The 18184-nt window shown below is 41.3% G+C and overlaps 1 protein-coding gene across 3 annotated transcripts in view; it reads right to left on the reverse strand.

The window, feature by feature from the left end:
• rerea (arginine-glutamic acid dipeptide (RE) repeats a) overlaps nt 1-18184 on the reverse strand; it is a 177792-nt gene that overhangs the window by 117463 nt on the left and 42145 nt on the right. For 2 of the 3 annotated variants that reach the window (XM_028018172.1, XM_028018154.1), the window contains exon 1: nt 6830-7372. The exons of the other annotated variant lie outside the window; for it this stretch is intronic. The gene's annotated coding sequence lies outside the window, so the exon portion shown is untranslated. Of the gene's footprint in view, nt 1-6829; nt 7373-18184 lie in introns of those variants that run through there. 3 annotated transcript variants of the gene reach the window in all.

An 18184-nucleotide genomic window follows, 5' to 3' on the forward strand; every position in this document is an offset into this window, starting at 1 on the left:
ACAGCAGATTCTATGCATAAATAAAGCGGTGGTACATTTAAACACATTAAATGTTTACTTGATAAAATAGGATGTGAACGCGCAGTGTGAATACTTCCCCCGGTGATGTCGTTTGATTGCCACTCTCCCGTGGATGCGGGGCTGAAAGGTTGACACCTGAATACAAGTTATGGAGACAGGATGTGTGATCTGAACCAAAACTGACATCTGGGTGGGGTTCACAGAGGGAGGGGAAACAAATATAGCCCACCCTGCATGGTTTTAAGTAAGTAAGGATCAGGATTGGTGAATACAACTAAATATGACAGCCATGCAGTAATTTAATTTTCTGGCACATGATGATTTATGTTCTGTCACAATCTCCCTCAGACATCAGCAGCGTTTAACCCTCATATCGAGAACGCGAGGCTAAAAGAAGAGTCAATGGGGAGGAGAAAAAGTAGAGAAGCACCAATTAGGATTTTATAGATACCTTTTCTTTTTTTCTTTTTAAACCAGGAATATTTACACATGTAAAAAAATTAATCAAATCAAACACGTTTCAGGCTCTATAACACCAATAGCAGTTTGACAGAAGATCAAGAAGTTGCAAGATGTCCCGAACCTTTATCCATTTCTTATTAAACTTACAAAAATGACTTTTAAAGTTCATATGGCCGGCTGATGCATTGTTGATGCATCGACGTAAAATGGTTAATCTTCTTGGTTTGAATAAGCTCTGCATCACAGTCCTCTCAATGTTGAACCAACACATGTTCTTCTTTCATCTAACTTTCCATATATTCTTTTAAATATATTAGTCTTGCTGTCATTTTCCTGGTTTCCCACGCGTTGTGAGTTTTGTTCTCCCTCTTGATTTTTTCTATCCTTTACAATTCTGAGAGCCCGTCTGCTTTGCTGTCTGAACTAGATGCTATCAGACCTTTAATTTAATAAAATTAATAGCATAGTAAGGGGAAGATCCCATACCCTACTATGAAGCGTACCTGCTCTTATTAAGATTAAAATATCAAAATGCAGAACAAGTCGAAAGAAGACAAAAATAAGTCCTGTTGCACATAATAAACAAGAAAAAACATCAGATTTTTCAGTATTTCAAATGTCAATCACTGCTCCGGTCAGATTAAGGGACTGGCTGCTTCACAGGTACATTTCTATAAGAAGAAAAAAAAACCATCCAGGGATCTGATGGTGCTTAGAGCAGGGCGGATCCACAGAGAACACTATTTATGACTGAATTAACAAGGACAGACACCCCTCACCCAACCCCAACCTAACATGTGAGAAAACGGCCCTCTGATGGGCTCAGCTGCTTTATACGTGTACAGACACAGATGATTGGAGAGGTGGTTTTCAATTACCCCAATTCCTAACTCTCCGCTTGTTCCTGAGGTTTATTTTAATTAAAGATATGGTCCCCCTCCTGCAAAACGGTCTGATTTTTCTATGAACACCGAAAGCTCCATTTCTGTAGTCACCCACCAGAGGGTACTGCCTCCTTAGCAGTTGCTACAATTGTTACCATGTCCATCTGTGGCCAAAGTGCTCAAAATGCCTCGATGGACTATTTGCAAGGACAATAGGTCACAAAGTGCAGAGAGAGCTTGTTCCATTTAGAAATGAAACCTGTCTACAGTCTCAAAAAAAAAGCAACAAAAAAAAAAAAACTGAAGAGTTTTCAAAACCAGGGGTGAGTTTCTAGAAAAGGGGGATGGATGGAAGTGGTGGAGACAATAGAGTCTCCTCAATGATTCCCCACCTGGGTTTTTGACAAAAAACGATCAATCTGGTTTTCTGTTTATGATCTAAAAATAGATTTTTAATGAGTCTATATGCTTTCATTTATGTTGGATATTACAAAAACAACAGCGTCGAGCCGTTGTAATTACGACGGACGACAACAGAGACATCCAGTCTATTACCCCAAATGGAAACGATAAAGACCCCGGCAGACTTTCTCATTAGGGAGAAAATGAGAAGAAGCCTGGCGACGCTGCATCAAATGCAACTCAGCGTTTTGCGATTCCTCACACGTTAGATCATTCTGTTTAAAACAACAACGACAACAACAAACTCGAAATGTTACTCTGCCACCCAGCCACTGCCTTCATCCTGACATGGGGGAGAGGAAAGGGGGGAACGGTGCAATCCCAGTGAGGGCCATCATGCGAGCAGATTAAATAATGTTTTTTCAATGCCCTGTCAAACATCGAGCCAACCTCTGCAGAGCCAGACAGCCGTTGCACGGCGTCACACTATGAAGCGTCTCTTCCCCTCCGCATGGTCAGAAACAGCCTCTTTGATCCTGATATCTCCTCTCTGATTCCTCAGAGGTGACACTCGTACGTGCGCCCCGTATGTGAGCTGCATGTTTACTAGCGCTCCGTACCTTGTCGGCGGCGAGGCTCGTGTTTGTGAAGCAGGGGTGACTCACGCCGCTGCTATGTTTCTCTCACTCCCCACCCCCCCATTGGTTTACATGAATCAACAACGCAGACTGAGGACTTGGACCCCACCGATCAAATTCCACACTGGATTTAATTTCCCGCAAAACGCTGGAGCGAAGCTCTGCAAATAGAGATGATTGAAATGATACAGACAGGGGGGAGAGATGTGTGCGTGTAAATTAAGATTTAGGCCGCCGTATTCTCCTCTGAAAGCCGCTCCACTGCGAAACGCTCGGCACTCTCAAGCCATACAAATCCCACAGTGCAAAACAACTCAAACTCCTGTATACAACTCCATTAAGAGGGCTGACCACTTCCTCTTTCATTCAGTCCACAAGTAGTGAAACTAAATGGATATCCTAACCTCTGGGGGGGAGCGGAGGAACAGGATGCCATTTCTAAAATGAGTTCAGAAGGACGAGCTATGCAAGTTTTCCCAAGTGGCAGGGCAGCCCGAGATTATGATTACATGTTATCCAGATGAAGCTGAAGCCGGAATGATTTCTGTCACACTGTTGAAAGTGTTTAAAGATAGCAGAGATTAAGTCTTTAAAAAAAAACAAAAAAACACTCATGCAGAAGCCAGGAGCTGACAATAACGGCAGAAAATACATGCATTGATTTTATTTTTTTTAAAAAAACTTTATAAGTGCCCCCCAAATGCAGAAAACACCCAATGTTGATGTGGAAACTTAAAAAAAAAAAAAAAAACACATCGTCATTGTGCTGCTTTCACACAGTCATTCAGCAAACATCATTCAAAACTACATCTGGAAAGCGGCTAGCAGCATGTGTGTTAAATAAACTGCAATCCAAACCGACCTGGCTAAATGAATGTAATATATGACGCTATTGTTACCGTGATTAATCAGTGTTATTTCATATTACAGGCAGGTGCAATAATTATTACTTTTCGGTTGTATATAAAAGCGATTACATCATTTACGTTACTTTTACTTTTTGTGTTTTAAAAAGCATTATGAGTAACCAGGGTCTTTTCACTCAAGCTCATCATCCAGTGAGAATCATGTTCTGGCCGATGCCTGCTCCAAACATTAAAACCAGCTGAACGCATCATACATTACACACAATTTCCATTTATTTTGTTTTTTCTCTCTTGGGCTCATCCAGTCCTATGATAGATGACTGATTAGTATCACTCATCACACCAACACAATTATAATCAAAACCTAGCAAACAGATAACATTAATTGGAGTGCTATAACTTTTCCTTACACCAAATTATGAGTAGGACTTGAAATAACTTCAAAATTGTCAAATCTAAAAGACCTTATATAAATGTCCCCATATTATATGGTGCTAAGTTCCTCCATTCTGTGCCTGAAAAGGTCATTTACAGAACGCACCAGACAAATTCACATCTATATGAATTTTAACGCCGTGTGAGCGCTCGCACGTTTAAACTGTGTGAGAAGTAGATGATCTTCTATTAACCTTTCATAGCCTGCAATGTAACATTTATTAATGAAGAGGTATCCCCCCAGAAACCGAGGGATCGTCCAATAAGAGGCAAATAAAACAAACATATACAGTAGATGGGAGGGAGATATTAGTTCCCCCTGTTAGTAAAGCAACATCTAAGTTCATTAAACAGCAGGGATTATTTGTTATCTGCCCCAATGTCCACACACCACGTGGATTTAGTGGGTGATGACAATTTTCATCTGTTATTTGTTACATTTTTAATGGTTTCTTTCTTTTTCAATAAACATTTCAATATAATAAATTAGGTTGACACCATTTTTGTCAACCAAGGATTTAGTCATTTCCTGTAATCCACCCATCGTCAAGACTCCAATACATAATTAATACCAGCAGGAGATGAATTTTGAGTTATTTTGGTTTGATCAAAAGTCACAATCTGTCATAGTTCATAATAGTCTGAATACTGAACTACAGAGAGGAGTAAAATGATACACAATGGTCCCAGTAAAAGGGTACGGAACAGTTTTTATGGTAACTGAAGAAGGCCGAGGTTGAAACGGTAAAGCCTGAGTACGCAGTAGCACAGGTGCAAATTGATCTGGAGCCATCACAGGCACAACGAGAAAAGCAAACGATGCCTTTTCCTACTCGGAAGCTCAGCTCAACAACACAGTGTGACGTGTTTGCATCCACATGACTCCGAAAAGGTGTGTAAACTATGGAGACGAGGAACGGCAGAGAATCCCAGCCTCTCATTGTCTTTATTGCAACATTCATTCCACTCAACCTGGATTACTCACATCTGAATCATCAAAAGCAGAGGTCAACTCTCGGCTAATAAAGGAGCATTAAAAAAAAGAGAGAAAGAGACAATAAAGTAGGAACGGAGGAGATTAGCTCCTCAATTAGCAGAGCAATATTCTAGACTATTTAATAGTGAGGCAAGAATTTAGGAAGCAGCCGTTTTATTTGAAAGAGTTAACCACTTCCTCTTGTCTTCATTTGAATCTCTGTCAGGTGGAAAGCTGTCTTTGTGCTTATGACTCCATACACAACATGGATCTGTTTACAGTTATTTAGGTAAACAAGCCCACCTCCCTCTTCCCAGCGACTTGAAAACACCACATAAGCCCTCTTTTAGACAAATAACTGTAGACTGCGCCTAAATCCTAAGCTCCTAAAACACACACCCAAACACATACATACATCTATATCCCTCCAGCCAACCGTCCCTTCCTCCCTCCTGCTCTGTTCAACAACAGACTAGGACCCCCACCATCACCAAGCACACACAAACAGAACGAGAGCTGCATGTGCTTATGCCAGAGTTCATAGCCTCTGGGGTTCAGGAAGGGAGGGAGGGGGGGTTCAAGTTAATTTGGCCCTTCAACAGTTTGGATCTTTTTGAAGCTGATCTCACACCCACACTTCCCTAGCCACATTAAAAAGAAAGAAACCGAGCTATTTTCCATCTTTACAGTGTTATGACACCAGAAAACTCAAATTGATAGTCCCATTCATTAAGAGGGGCCTCAGCCTGTGTGGGGGATGAACAGACAGCACTGTTACTGTTACCCTCCTTATTTTTCTTCCATCCCTATTTTATTTACCTGAATGTGACTTGGAGACTTTCTTAAATCAACCACATGTAGGCCAAAAAACAAAACAACAACAACAAGAGAATAATTCATTCAATATGCGAGAACATGCGTGCCCAATTAAATTTCAAGATCTGACCGAAAAGTTTTATTTCAAAAGGGAATGAGAGACGAGTGACTTTTAGTTCACTGTAAAGAAATGTGGTTATATGACTCTAACAAATATTTACTAGCACAATTACTTTAATGGTGAGTTAATGGTTTCTTTATAGTTACAAAAGTAGAGTCAGAAGGGATTATATAACTATGCATAGATGAAAATGAGCAGCGTTTAGATTTGGACGTTTTGTGGCAATGTTTTGTTTTGGTTGTTTGTTTGTTTGTTTTGAGGAGGGTGATTTGGAGTCCAAAATTACTCATACTCCTTACAGATTTAGGTTTAAAATGATTTTTATGAAATAAAATACTTTGTTTCTGATTAGAAATGAGGCAGAGTCACCTATCATCAAAACATAATAGTTGAATTTAAAGTGTCAGTTTTGTTTTCATTAACACTCCAATAAAAAAAAAGTAATATTTATACCCTTCTCAATTAGAAAAAGGAAAACTGTTAGTGCCAATTAAACCCAGAGTTGTGCATGTTCCCGCTGGTGTTTTAATTATTTAGCCTTAGCAAAGAGCTCCAAGTCTTTGAGGTTGGAATGTCTCCTTGCCATCACCCTAATCTTTAGCTCCCCACAGATTCTCTTTGATTCAAGTCTCCTGAGTAGCTCAAAAAACGTTAACATTACACCCAGTCAGGATAAACATTTTGGTTAAGTAAAAAAAAAAACAAAAACGACTAAACCTAAATCTGGCAGTGTGGGACTAATTCAATTTGTCTTTTTAACCTGCATGCGCGACCCCGAGTTTAATTTAACAGACTTTTAATACTTTGGTGAGACTGTTTTGACAACACTTTCTGCAAACATGCCTCCTTAACGCCCTGTTTAGCAGTCCTCAGGGCAGAGAGGTCGTCATGCTTACCTCATTCCCCACACAGAACAACCTATCAGTTATTAAAACGCTATTACAGAGCAGCCAGGTCAGTGAGGGAGCTCCACAGTCTACAGCCAAGTTTTACAACAATGCAGCCAACTTTCAGCTCCCCAGAGCACTCAAAACATTTGACTCCAGGTCACTCACGCTTCCTCCTCCGGGTATAAACAAATTTAGGAAACTTCTGACTGAAACTACAAGTGTTAACCCGGCTATCACCCACACATTGCTCCACCTTCCTCAAACAAAACTATCCTGCAATCTTTTCTCTCTCTCTTTTTTTTTTTTTTTGTAACTCACCCGCCAGTCTGCTGATTCTTGGGAGTCCCAAAGACCGCTGCAAACAAGTTAGAAAAAAACAACAACAAACGAGCACGATCCTTGACCCGCGGAATGTGGTAAAAATCCAAGAACCGGCGAGAGGAGACAAGGGGAAGCTGGACACTTTGTGTGTTTTTAAAAATCCCGTGTTTAAAAAAAAAAAAAAAAAAAGAAAGAAAAACGCAGCCCGCACGGGGGACGAGGGGGGCTCACGCAGGCGAGTAGTACTACTTGCTTCAACAAAAGACGGCTTCACTTCACTGATAGAGTGCTCACGTCCGAAATAACCGAGGAAACGGGCGCCGCAACGCTCGCTCGGCCGCCCTCGGAGCCGCTCCTGCCGCCTTCGGCCGCGCTGTTGTCGCCGTCGATGATAGCGTCCACATGAAAAAAGTAGCACGGCGCTTGTTCCGAGCGGTAGGAAACCAGCGAGTTCTCCGTTAACAGGCTCTGCTTCCTTTTTTCCACACACACACACACACACTCTCACACCACACACACACACAGCTCCCCCCCGTCTGTTCTCCCTCTTTCCTACACACACACACACACACACACACTCTCTCTCTCTCTCCCTATCGCTCCCTTCGTCTCTGTATGCCCTCCTCCTCCGCCACCACCACCTCCTCTTCAGCTGTTCAACAGACGCATCCACATGGCTGACCTAGTCTTTCTTTATCCACACACTAGTGAAGGAGAATTACACCGAATGCACTTTTGTTTTAAAAAAAAAAAAAAAAGTAGAAAAAGCGGAAAAGAAGCAGAGTGAAACAAAAACATGGAGTGGATTTAAAATAATCGTCGGGGACAAAAGGGGGTGGAGGTGGAGGTGGGGGCGCCAATGGGGCTGTTGATTGATGAGGAAGAAGAGCTGTGCGCAACTGCATGAGGCAAAGTGGCCTGGTCGACCATCATCATCATCCTCATCAGCGGATCAATGATAACGCTTATGGGAATGTGACTGGAACACAAGGGCGAGACAAAGAGAGCCGTGAAAGCCTTAATAGACTATAATATGTCCCCCCCCCCAGCCCCCCTGCACGGAAATGACGCGTTCTAATGTATAAATAACGGCATATCAGAGCAGGTCGCTGGTTTAAATCTGAAAACATTATTATATGCACCTCTGGGGGAAACGCACTGAGAAGGAGGCGAGTGGATCAGGCTTGTGCATCTCATTTGCATTTTTGTACAATGAATTAATTAGTCACCCCACCCATTAAAAAGGCAGGAACAAGCAGGGATGATGATGTGACTATAGTTCATTAGCCATATTTGGGAGGCTGATTTTAACAGCCTGCACTTCACGTCGGATTTTGATCACACTTATTTTCCAGCCTTTGTGCTGCTTTTGTTTTAGGGCAGCCAGCCAGCAGCGGTTCTGGGTGAGAACCTTCTACCACGCCCTAAAAATAATAACCTGTTAGACATTAGGTGTTATGCTTTACGATACAGATAGCTAGACTAGTCTACCGCTTTAGATTCCATCTGTAGTGTCAACAGCAAGTCAAGGTATATTATCTTTTCTTACAGTTATGACAATATTTACAGCGTGTGACATAGAGAGGAGCACCCACTCTAAATTGATTGGACAAGCCATAAAAGGAAGTGACCATTTTTGTTGTTGTTGCTGTTGCTGCTGAGTGTCTGTGCCGCCCCCCAGGCCATGGCACCCTGGGACGTGAGCTACGTCGTCCAACATAAAGAGATAAAACTGTTCAAATCTCACATAATATTCAATATATCTGTATTGTTTTCTGAAAACTTGGATTAGACCCAACAAGCAGTTATTTTAGGTCTGATCTCTCCATTTGGTACAGTTGACTAATGAAATGTACAGGATTAGGGCAAATCATCAAACTGTAATAATTTGGGGGGGAGATATCAAGTAGTTATTAGATTCACAACATTGTCTTACAGTAAAGAAAGAAATGTTATAATCCTATGTTTAACTCACAGGTTGTCAAAGTGGGTATGAAGTAACACATGCTAAACATAAAATCTAAATGGAATGAGTTTAAGGGGGCAAAATGATCAGAATCGGCTCAACTTTCCTCTCAATTTCGTACTACACCATGATATTAATGTTTTAAAAAAAACATAACTTTGGTAACTTAATAGATTTTAACTGTTGGTCGTTGTGTGAAAACTGTTGCAACCTATTTATTTTGTTTGGGTCAGACACCTGTAATGAAATTAAAGATTAGGACACCTGCTCGCACTATTAGCAACTCTAAGCAACCTTGTTATGGTAGATGTTATTTGTCGGAGTCATTCAACAATATTTTCTGATATGGTTTAATGTTGAAATTGCTTTTAAGTCAAACCTCGTACCAATGATCCCAAGGCGGGCAGCTCCATTTAAAGAAGTCCACTGGAAAACTACTAAATGGTGAAGGGGCAAAAAGATCCGAACGGCAGGCTATCAACAACTCCAGATTGTTTCGTCTTTGTCTACAGAGATAATAAGAACTCTCGCCACACATGTAGAAGTGAGGGCAGCAAAACAAAGATGGCCTCTCTTAACTTATAAATTAAAAGGATCATTTTCATTAAACCAAGGTAGTAGCTTGACACATTTTCATCGTCTTAAACGTGATATTGGATCGCTGTCAGAATCCAATTAACTAAAGCAAATAGTCTGGTGCTGTGGGCTCTTTTTTGCACTAAGCCAAACAGGGGCAGCAGGAGAGATGGGCAGTGAGGATCAATAGAAATTGAGTTGAGGACGGGATGGAGAGAGGGGGGGGGCTTCATTGTGCTACAAACCACGTTGGTCGTCTTTGCTTTAGCAGCGCTGGGGGTGGTAAGGCTTCTGCTGTGTGCTGCTAAAACCTCCCTCCAGCTCTACGGGCAAATTGTCCAGAGAAGTCGTACTTCCCCGCCCCCCTTCACACAGTAACCCAACACCACAGCAGCCGTTGCACCTCCCTTATCACAGTATGTATACATTTCACAAGGTCAACGTTTATGATATTTACTCCCACCCACACACAGTTTGGACACCGTTCCTCGGCTACACAACTATTCAAAGGCCTCGGGGCTGATAAGCAGGTGCAAATGCACATCTATCTCGATTTCTAATGCACAATTTGACAGTTTACCACCAAATGTTTAAAGAAGAAGAGTCAAACGGCAGCGTTTGCAGGACAACGCGAGACACTCGCCGGGCTCAGTGCAGCAGCGAAGCGCGCCGAGTGCTGTGAGTCCTCTCTGAGGGCTGTGCACGCCAAAGCTGGATTGGCTGGAGGGGGAGGCTTCCCTTCCCTGGCAGATGAGATCCCATTATCAGGCAGACGAGAACTCCACCTCCAGGATTTCACAGCTCCTCTGTTTATCACATGGCTCTGTCAAGTTGGGCACCATTAACCGATAATGAAAGAAGACAACCGGTGCAGTTACAAGCAAAGCACTCCACATTCTACAGGCCTAAGCATGTATCTGGGAAGCTGACTGTGTCTATTCAATTCTGCTCTGCATTCAAACAGGCCATCACAATACCTTTTTTTTCTCCCCTGAGCACCTTCTTCTACAGCTATTGTGCTTCAGATCCTGACAGAATAAAAATGCTACTAACCTGCTCTCTGTTCTGAATTCAAGGGAAGTTAAATCCAACAGGGCTGTGAGCTCTTTGGAGAAAGAAAAAGACCTTTCTCATCAATTTAAAAGAACGCTTCCCTTTAAGAGGAAATAACTGCACGGGTAGATGCATCATTAAAAGCACAGGTAAATTAATCCACAGTTCTGTCAAAAAGTATTTGCCCATTTACATATGTATTTTACTATTTGTTTCAGCTCAGCTCATGAAATGCGTTTCAATGTCAGAGAAAGTTAACATGAATGTACATAAAACTGTAATTTGTAGACCTGACCTGTAGACTTGAGAAACCAGAACTTGTTTGACCAAATGAAGTATGTTTAAAAAAAAAAAGACTCACAAAGAAGCACACCATGCATCGATCTAAAGACATGATGACAAACACAGTCATTGGGATCCATTAGTCTGGAAATGGTTACAAGTCCAGAGAACCACATGGAGAGTCATTATCCACTCACAAAGAAAACCTGGAACCTCACAAAGAGTACACAAAATAATTTTAAGAGTGAATTAGCGACTGCGGGCCTAAATTATCTCAGATAAAGTTTACTATTGAACAATAAGGCAAATAGATTTGGCAAAAATGTCCTCTATGAAAGAGTTTAAAGATCAAATCTACTGCGGAACATATAGGCTCATCTTAAATTTACAGAAAAACATATTGATAACCAAGACTTTTGGGGAAATAATCTGCAAATTGGCTGACAGTGATGGCAGTGTCATGATCTGGGTGAATGAAGCAAATCAGCCTCTTCAAGATGTGGATAAATTGTTGTAATTCAACTGTTAGGTTTAGGGAGAAACTGCTTGTCACATAGGTACAAGCTGGTTAAATAGCTTTTTCCCCTTCATAAGTGAAATAATCATTTGGAAAACCACTTGTTGAATTTACTCAGTTATCACTGTCTAATATTACAATGAAAAATGTAATCAAGGCAAAGAAAACAACAAAATAAAACCCCAACTATCCCCATTCCTTGCCTGTCTAATCCTTCCACACCTTATATGCCTTTATAGACACGTAAACACATTAAAAATGGATACTTGGTTGACACAAACGATTTGCTATAGTCTGATTTCTTTATAGTGGAGGAAGAAGGAAAAAAAACAAACACAAAAAAAACCCACACATGCCACTTAGAGGAGGCAAATGGAGCCAGCATGGGAGCTAACAGTAAAAGTGCTCAGCAATACAAATAAGTCAGCCAGTAGCTTAAACAACAGGGGAAAAAAACAAGTGACACGGATGACTGAGCCAAAGCTGAGAGGAGAGAGACTTGGCAAGCCTCAGAGGCCTCGGCCTCTTAAGCACTCATATCTAGTAAGTTAATTTAATACATTCACCAGCGTGAGTGGACGAGTAATGTGAAGAGGGGTTTGGGAGAGGAAAACAGACTTGTAAACCAAAAAGCGGGTTAGGTTTGATGGTGGTGCTGGTAGTAGGTGAGGGAGATTGTGAGTCAGTAGCTCAAGTTTAACACATGACTAAATCTCTAAAGTCTAACACGCTCACCTCCCTGGTGCAGAAATATCATAAAAAGTGGGAAAAATGACTGTGCTAGATTGGACTTCATGCAGGCATTATCTGAAGCAACCTCTCTTCTTGTATTAGGAGTAGGAACAGTGGTTTTCCAGATGGGGGCTTTAAAGCAGCCACACGTACTATATCCATAAAGAACAAAGACTCTGTGTGAGCACTGTTAGAAGTTACTGTTCCTCATACGTCGTCCCTCCCCTTTCTCTTGCTGGCAGGCAAGACTGACTTCAAATCATTCGTTGCCCTTTTTAGCCTTCACAGAACCTTAAAGGGAGCACTTTACAAGTTAGGGGAAATCTGAGGGAAAAATAGGCCTCAACACGACTAATTAAAACAAGACAGTTTGCCTGGAGGGGGTCGGGAGTAAGGGGAAACTATAAAACAATCCTATTCAATTCCTCAGAAAGTTACTCAAGGAAAACACTCAAGGAAGTGTTTGCTTAATTTATTCTTTAAGGTCTTTTCATAAATCTGCCAAAAGGTTTTTCACGATTTACAAACACGAACCTTAATTTCACTGGGGTTTTATTTGATAAGATTCATGCAAAGAAGCACATAATTGTGAAGTGGAATGACAAAAACACACACTGGTTTTTTTTTTTTTCAGATAAACATCTAATGGATATGATCTGCATGTGGGTTAAGCCCTCTATGAGTCTGTACGGATCACATTTTACTGTAATTGCAGCTGCGAGGGATACATATTCAAGGTTTCCCCCAGAAAACTTGCTAAGTCGTGTGGTTGGGTGCTAGGGCAGACATTAATCCAGCAGCCCGTCGTGTTTTTCAGTCAAAATATGTTTAAAATTGACAAGAAAATTGAAAATATCACAATTATGAGTTGTTGAAATATTGGAAAATTTACACCTGAACACCAACTATAAAGTCTTAAAAAATGCAAACATTTAAAAAAGACTTAAATAAATAAGCAACGCTTAGCCTGGTGGGGACACAAGTAAAGCCTGGTGGCCCGCCAGGCTTACAATACCCAGGGGGAAACCCTGATATTTCTACCTGTTTTGCACATCTAGACAGTGACATTTTTCAAACTTTTTTTTTTTTTTTGCAAAATATTTGAAACTCAGTCAAATTGGAAGATGACGTGTTTCCAAATCCCTGGTAACAAAATCATCCCCACAGCATGAGTCAGCCAACATTATGTGTCATCATGTGCAAGTTGTGTTAGGCGTTCCACAGCTCATTCTCATCTTACCAACCAACCTTCTTTCACCTGTTTGCTCTTGCATTTTGCAAACTTCACATTGGACTTCTTAAACACTTTCTTCTAGCAGCATGGAGGGCTCAAGATCGGTCTCAAGTTGATTTGTCCTGGTCTTGGTCTCAAAAGAACCAGTCGGGACAAATCTTGATTACTCTTAAAGTTATCATGCAACTACCGTGCAATGTAACTTGATGAATTTGGTTTCGAGAATGTGTATTGATGTGGTGGCTACATTTAATAACTTAAAATATTAGTTTATTATAAAAATTACTTGTTTAATAGCAAAAGGTAGTTCTGGCTGAGTAATTAAAGGTTTTATCAATTAATTTGTGCATTTAGTGGTGTACAAAAAACAAACAAACCCCAATGTTCTGAAATATTAGATGACCTCTAAACATTCGGTCTTGGTTTTCGGAAATACCAACCTTGAGTCCATGCCTGTCTTCTTGCCCCTCTTCCATATAAACCCAGACTTATGGACTGAATGACTAATGCATGTACTTTAAACAGATTCTTCCTCCTGAATTGTGTTTTTCTGTAGCTTCACCAAAGTTAGCATGGACCTCTTGTGGTGTCATAATCTGTCTATCAGATTAACAGGAGTTCAACATGGACGTCATGTTTTGTTTGTTTTTTTTATTTGTTAAAGAAACAGAAACTAATTCCTTCCATTTAACTATTATGGATTAAACATTGTGTTGGTTTACCAAATAAAATGCCAACAAAGTACAATGAAGTCTCCGGCTTTAACATGAAAATGTGAAAAGGTTCAAAGGGTATAAATACATTTGCAAGACCTTGTTATCACTTAAACACAAATTTAAAGAAAGCATAGAAATATTGTCTCATCAAAGACCCAACCTGAGAACAAAAACATGCTATCCAAACATAATCTGAGCGAGCTGCTACCGAGCAAGCCTTTATTTGCCGTCATTAACACAGCAGTAAGAATGCAAGCGAAGCTGAGGACTAGTGTTTCACTTTAAGCAATCAGTGCAAGGTCTACCATCACATAGCTATCATGTTTACATAGCTATTCACAGTCACATTTGGCAGCTTCGCAACGCTGAAAACCAAGACACTTGTAGGCTACATATGTCTAATCTCTTTGCCAAGCTACACAAGCTACTCCGGAGAGTAAAACTCAAACGCAGCTGCCATTTTGTCATCTAGATTTTTTAAAGTAAACCTTACTCCAGATGGATGCAGCTGCCACCGGGAGATAAATTGATCAAAACCATTTTCTTCCAAAACACAACAAAGCCTTAATGGAATATAATGAGACTATGATACCTATATAGGGAACAAGATTTTCCTAAAGCCCTACAGTTTTAAAAAGATCTGGCTTGCGAGATAGGAGCTCTAAAAAGCTTAAAAGAAATGAGCAGAATGAGTTGCAAACAAATGCACACATGGATTACTTCAGATAGTGTTTCCCTAAAGCCCCTGATTTTCCACAGACATTCTCTCACATGGACTGTCTGTGTCTGATTCTCCGGGCCAAACAGGGCCTCATTCATCAGAATAAAAGAGCAGTTCAGCTTGCTGTAGCTGCACAGAGAGAACAGGCTCTGAGGAATGAGACTGTATGTACTTCCAGGAGGCCCAAACGAAGAGAGACAGACGGGGCGCTGCGGTGCAAAGGAGGAAGTTTACATTTCGGGCAAGTCCTTTTTGTGAACAAAGACACGAGCAGGATAAACAAACAGTACATGTGTCTGAGTCCGGCGAAGGAAGAAAAAAAAAAAATCCTCTGCTTGTACAGAAGCACAGTGATTAAGCGTGGTCAGGCGTTATCTAAGCATATGAGGGCCTGAAAGCGTGAGGCAGAGTGGCAGTTGGGGTGTGTAAGTATTGTGTGGTTACTGTCTCCGGGCTAATGCACTCAGATAACCACTGACTGCTCCATTTCACACAAGGCACAGAGTGGTCTCACCTCCACACGCTGCCACCCTGTGGACAGTGGGCAGGGGTGCAGCTTTGTTCAATTTGGGGGGAGAACTGAGGCTGAAAGACACAACATTACCTCCACACACAACGATCCTTGACATGTGTAGGTTCAGTGTTGTGTCCTTTGTCTGTTTTACCGCTGATTTTTGTTCAGCAATCACTTCCTCTCTGCTTACACTGCTAACAAAGTAGAAATATAATTCACAGATAGACGGTGATAATGAACGAGTCGTGAGTGATTCAAGACAAAATTTTACATCTTGAAATATTTGCCACCTCACATTATTCACCCTTCTTCCCTTTCTACGATTTGTATTCCAGTGGTCTAACAACGAATGCGAGGGTGAATGAGTGTGATATCGTGTGTTTCCGGACGCAGTAAAAGGCTCTTTTTCCTTTTTCCAACGGCACTGGAGTGCATTTGTCCTGCAGCTTTTGGTTGCATCCATGCTCCAACGCACCTGAATCCAATGAATGGTAAATTACCAGGTCCTTTGCAGAACCTGCTGACATGCCAAAGACGTAATTCAGGCTTTTGGTTCAGGTGTGTTGGAAAGCGGGGATGAATCCAAAAGCTGCAGGACGGCGGCACTAGAGGACTGGAGTTGGAGACCGCTGCTGTGGACGTTTCCTGGCTCTCCAGAGCACTTCACTCGCTACAGTCAAAAGCAGAATACAAAAACTGCCATGGATTTATGGTAAATATTTTTACAGTAGTTTAGATAAAAAAACCTGAAGGAAAAAAGGGAGCAACTTAGTAAGGAAAGAGGGAAGTAAGTGACGAAGGAAAGAAAGAAACAGGCCCAACTGGGGCATAAAAGAAGGAGCAAAGGACAGAAAAAAGGAAATTTTGTAGGCTGGAAGCAGTGAAATAAAGAATGAAGTGAGGCCAGAAGTAATAAAGGAAGGGTGAAAGGAAGAAACTAAAGACAGATGAAAGGAATAAAGAAATTACCTAATGAAGTAAACACACAAAAGAAGGAAGGAGCAAAGAGAGGATTAAAACAAGGATGAAAGGAAAAGTTGGAAGAAAAAAAAGAGGAAGCCAAGGAAGGGTATGAAGGAGTGAGGAAGAAAAGGTTAAAACAAGGATGAGGAAGTAGGTTATTGTTATCAATAAAATTAAATGTGTGAAATTACTCTTTTTTATATACTTGGTGCCCTGAAGAATCCCATTACAAAGCAAGTAATGGATCAGTGTTTGTGTGGCTATGCTAATGTGCCGTGCAGTCATAGCCAATCCAGTTACCTAAAAATGAACGGAAAGCTCTGAAAATCCTAACTTTACACGTCATCACAATAAATACTGCACAACAGAAGTATGTAGTAGAAAGAAGGAATGAAGCAGGAAATGAAGGCATAGCATTTAAACAATCAGCCAGGGAGTCAATTTCCAGAGTTTTCCAGACTGCATTTGAACCCTGGTGAATAAGAGCGGAGTAATCTGAAAGGCAGACGTACGGCTCAGCGTGTCAGCACTGGATGCAGCGAGAAACTGAGCAAAAGGATGTGGAGGCAGCAGACAGTCACACTGCTGAGGCTGCATCACAAGATTAGACTGTTTTTTGGTTTTTTTTGCAGGTCCGAATGGCTAAACTGCAAGGCTGTGTGCAGTCAGAGCAGACAGTTTGGAGATCAGTGCTGGGGTCAAGAGGAGCCACTTAGCTGTGCTTTGGCCTTCCAACCCCGACAGCGTTCAGAATCAACTATTACACTGAGGGAGTAGATGGGTGGGGGGAAGCTTGGCAGCCGTATGGCAGCAGGAGGCAACTACATTTTGTAATTCATGATGGCTTTACTTACAACTTCGCAGACTTCAAAGCAGGACTAATGGGATCAGCAGGAAGGTGGTAAGATCACTCTTTAGCCAGAATCGTCCTTATATTAGTGAGCCACACTGGCACTGATCCCAGTTAAACATCCTCTAAAAAAAACAAAAAAAAACCTGTCAGACTGAAGAAGAAACCTTATTTGAGCCACAACCAATCCAACTCCTGACCGCCTCATTAATTAGCACATTAAGTCATTATGAGATTAAATGGAATTTGCAAATAAGGCCACCCAGACACTTGGATATGACTGAAAAAAGAGAATCTTGAAATCAAAGGACTAGTTTTTTTTTTTTGGATTAGATAATGATGACATGGCAAACTGACGCCTACACGGCTGCTAGCTGTTGTCTTTTCTTGTCTAGACAGAAATAAACTAAGAGAAAAATCTACTATGACCACACAGACTTACTACTCAAGAGTAACTGAACGGAAGCTTTCTGTGAAGTCCACGCAATTATGTCCATACCAAGTGTCCAACGCGAAAGACGGCCTGTGTTTGCAGAGGGAGTGTTTTTTAAAGAGAAAGCAGCCCGGTGAAGTGAGTGGGTGAGAAACAGAAGAGCGTTGTTTATTTTACATATTGTGTGGGAAAAGCTGCATAGTAGCTGCCTCTAGAACATAAACAGTGTGCTATTTCCACAGGAGGCTTGGTGCGGCATTAGCTCCCTCTCATGAAACACGGAAGGTGGGACGAAGGGATGGGTTGAGGGAGGAAATGGAAAGAAAAGGAATGAATGTCTCTCTGTTCCTGCACACATCAGCAGCAGGAGGGCAGGGATGCGCGGAGGCCACAGCGAGCCGATTACCGAACTCATTAAGTAAGCTGCTAGCCGGCTTTGAAACTCAGCCTCATCTGCATTGTGACTGGATCCTCAGCTGCTGCTGCAGAAATTTCAGATATGTGCTGGTGTTATTAAAGCACTTTCCTGCCTTTAAAATACAAACCGGGAAGGGAAATAATCAAACGGGAAGTCAGCAAGTAATAAATAAAACTGTAGCAAAAAGAGGCCGGTGTGGAAGAGTGTGCATTTCATTTGGATTTTGTGACTCAACAACACAAAGTGGGACCATATTGTGTGTTGAAGCGGAAGCAAAATACAAAATACTATAAGGCTTTCAGACAAACAATCTTTAGCAATATCAATCGAATTGGATGGAGAGAATCTCCAAAGTCTGAACTAGGTCAGACTTTAAC

The sequence above is a fragment of the Xiphophorus couchianus genome, chromosome 1, assembly GCF_001444195.1.
Source record: "Xiphophorus couchianus chromosome 1, X_couchianus-1.0, whole genome shotgun sequence".
Classification (NCBI taxonomy): Eukaryota; Metazoa; Chordata; class Actinopteri; order Cyprinodontiformes; family Poeciliidae; genus Xiphophorus; species Xiphophorus couchianus.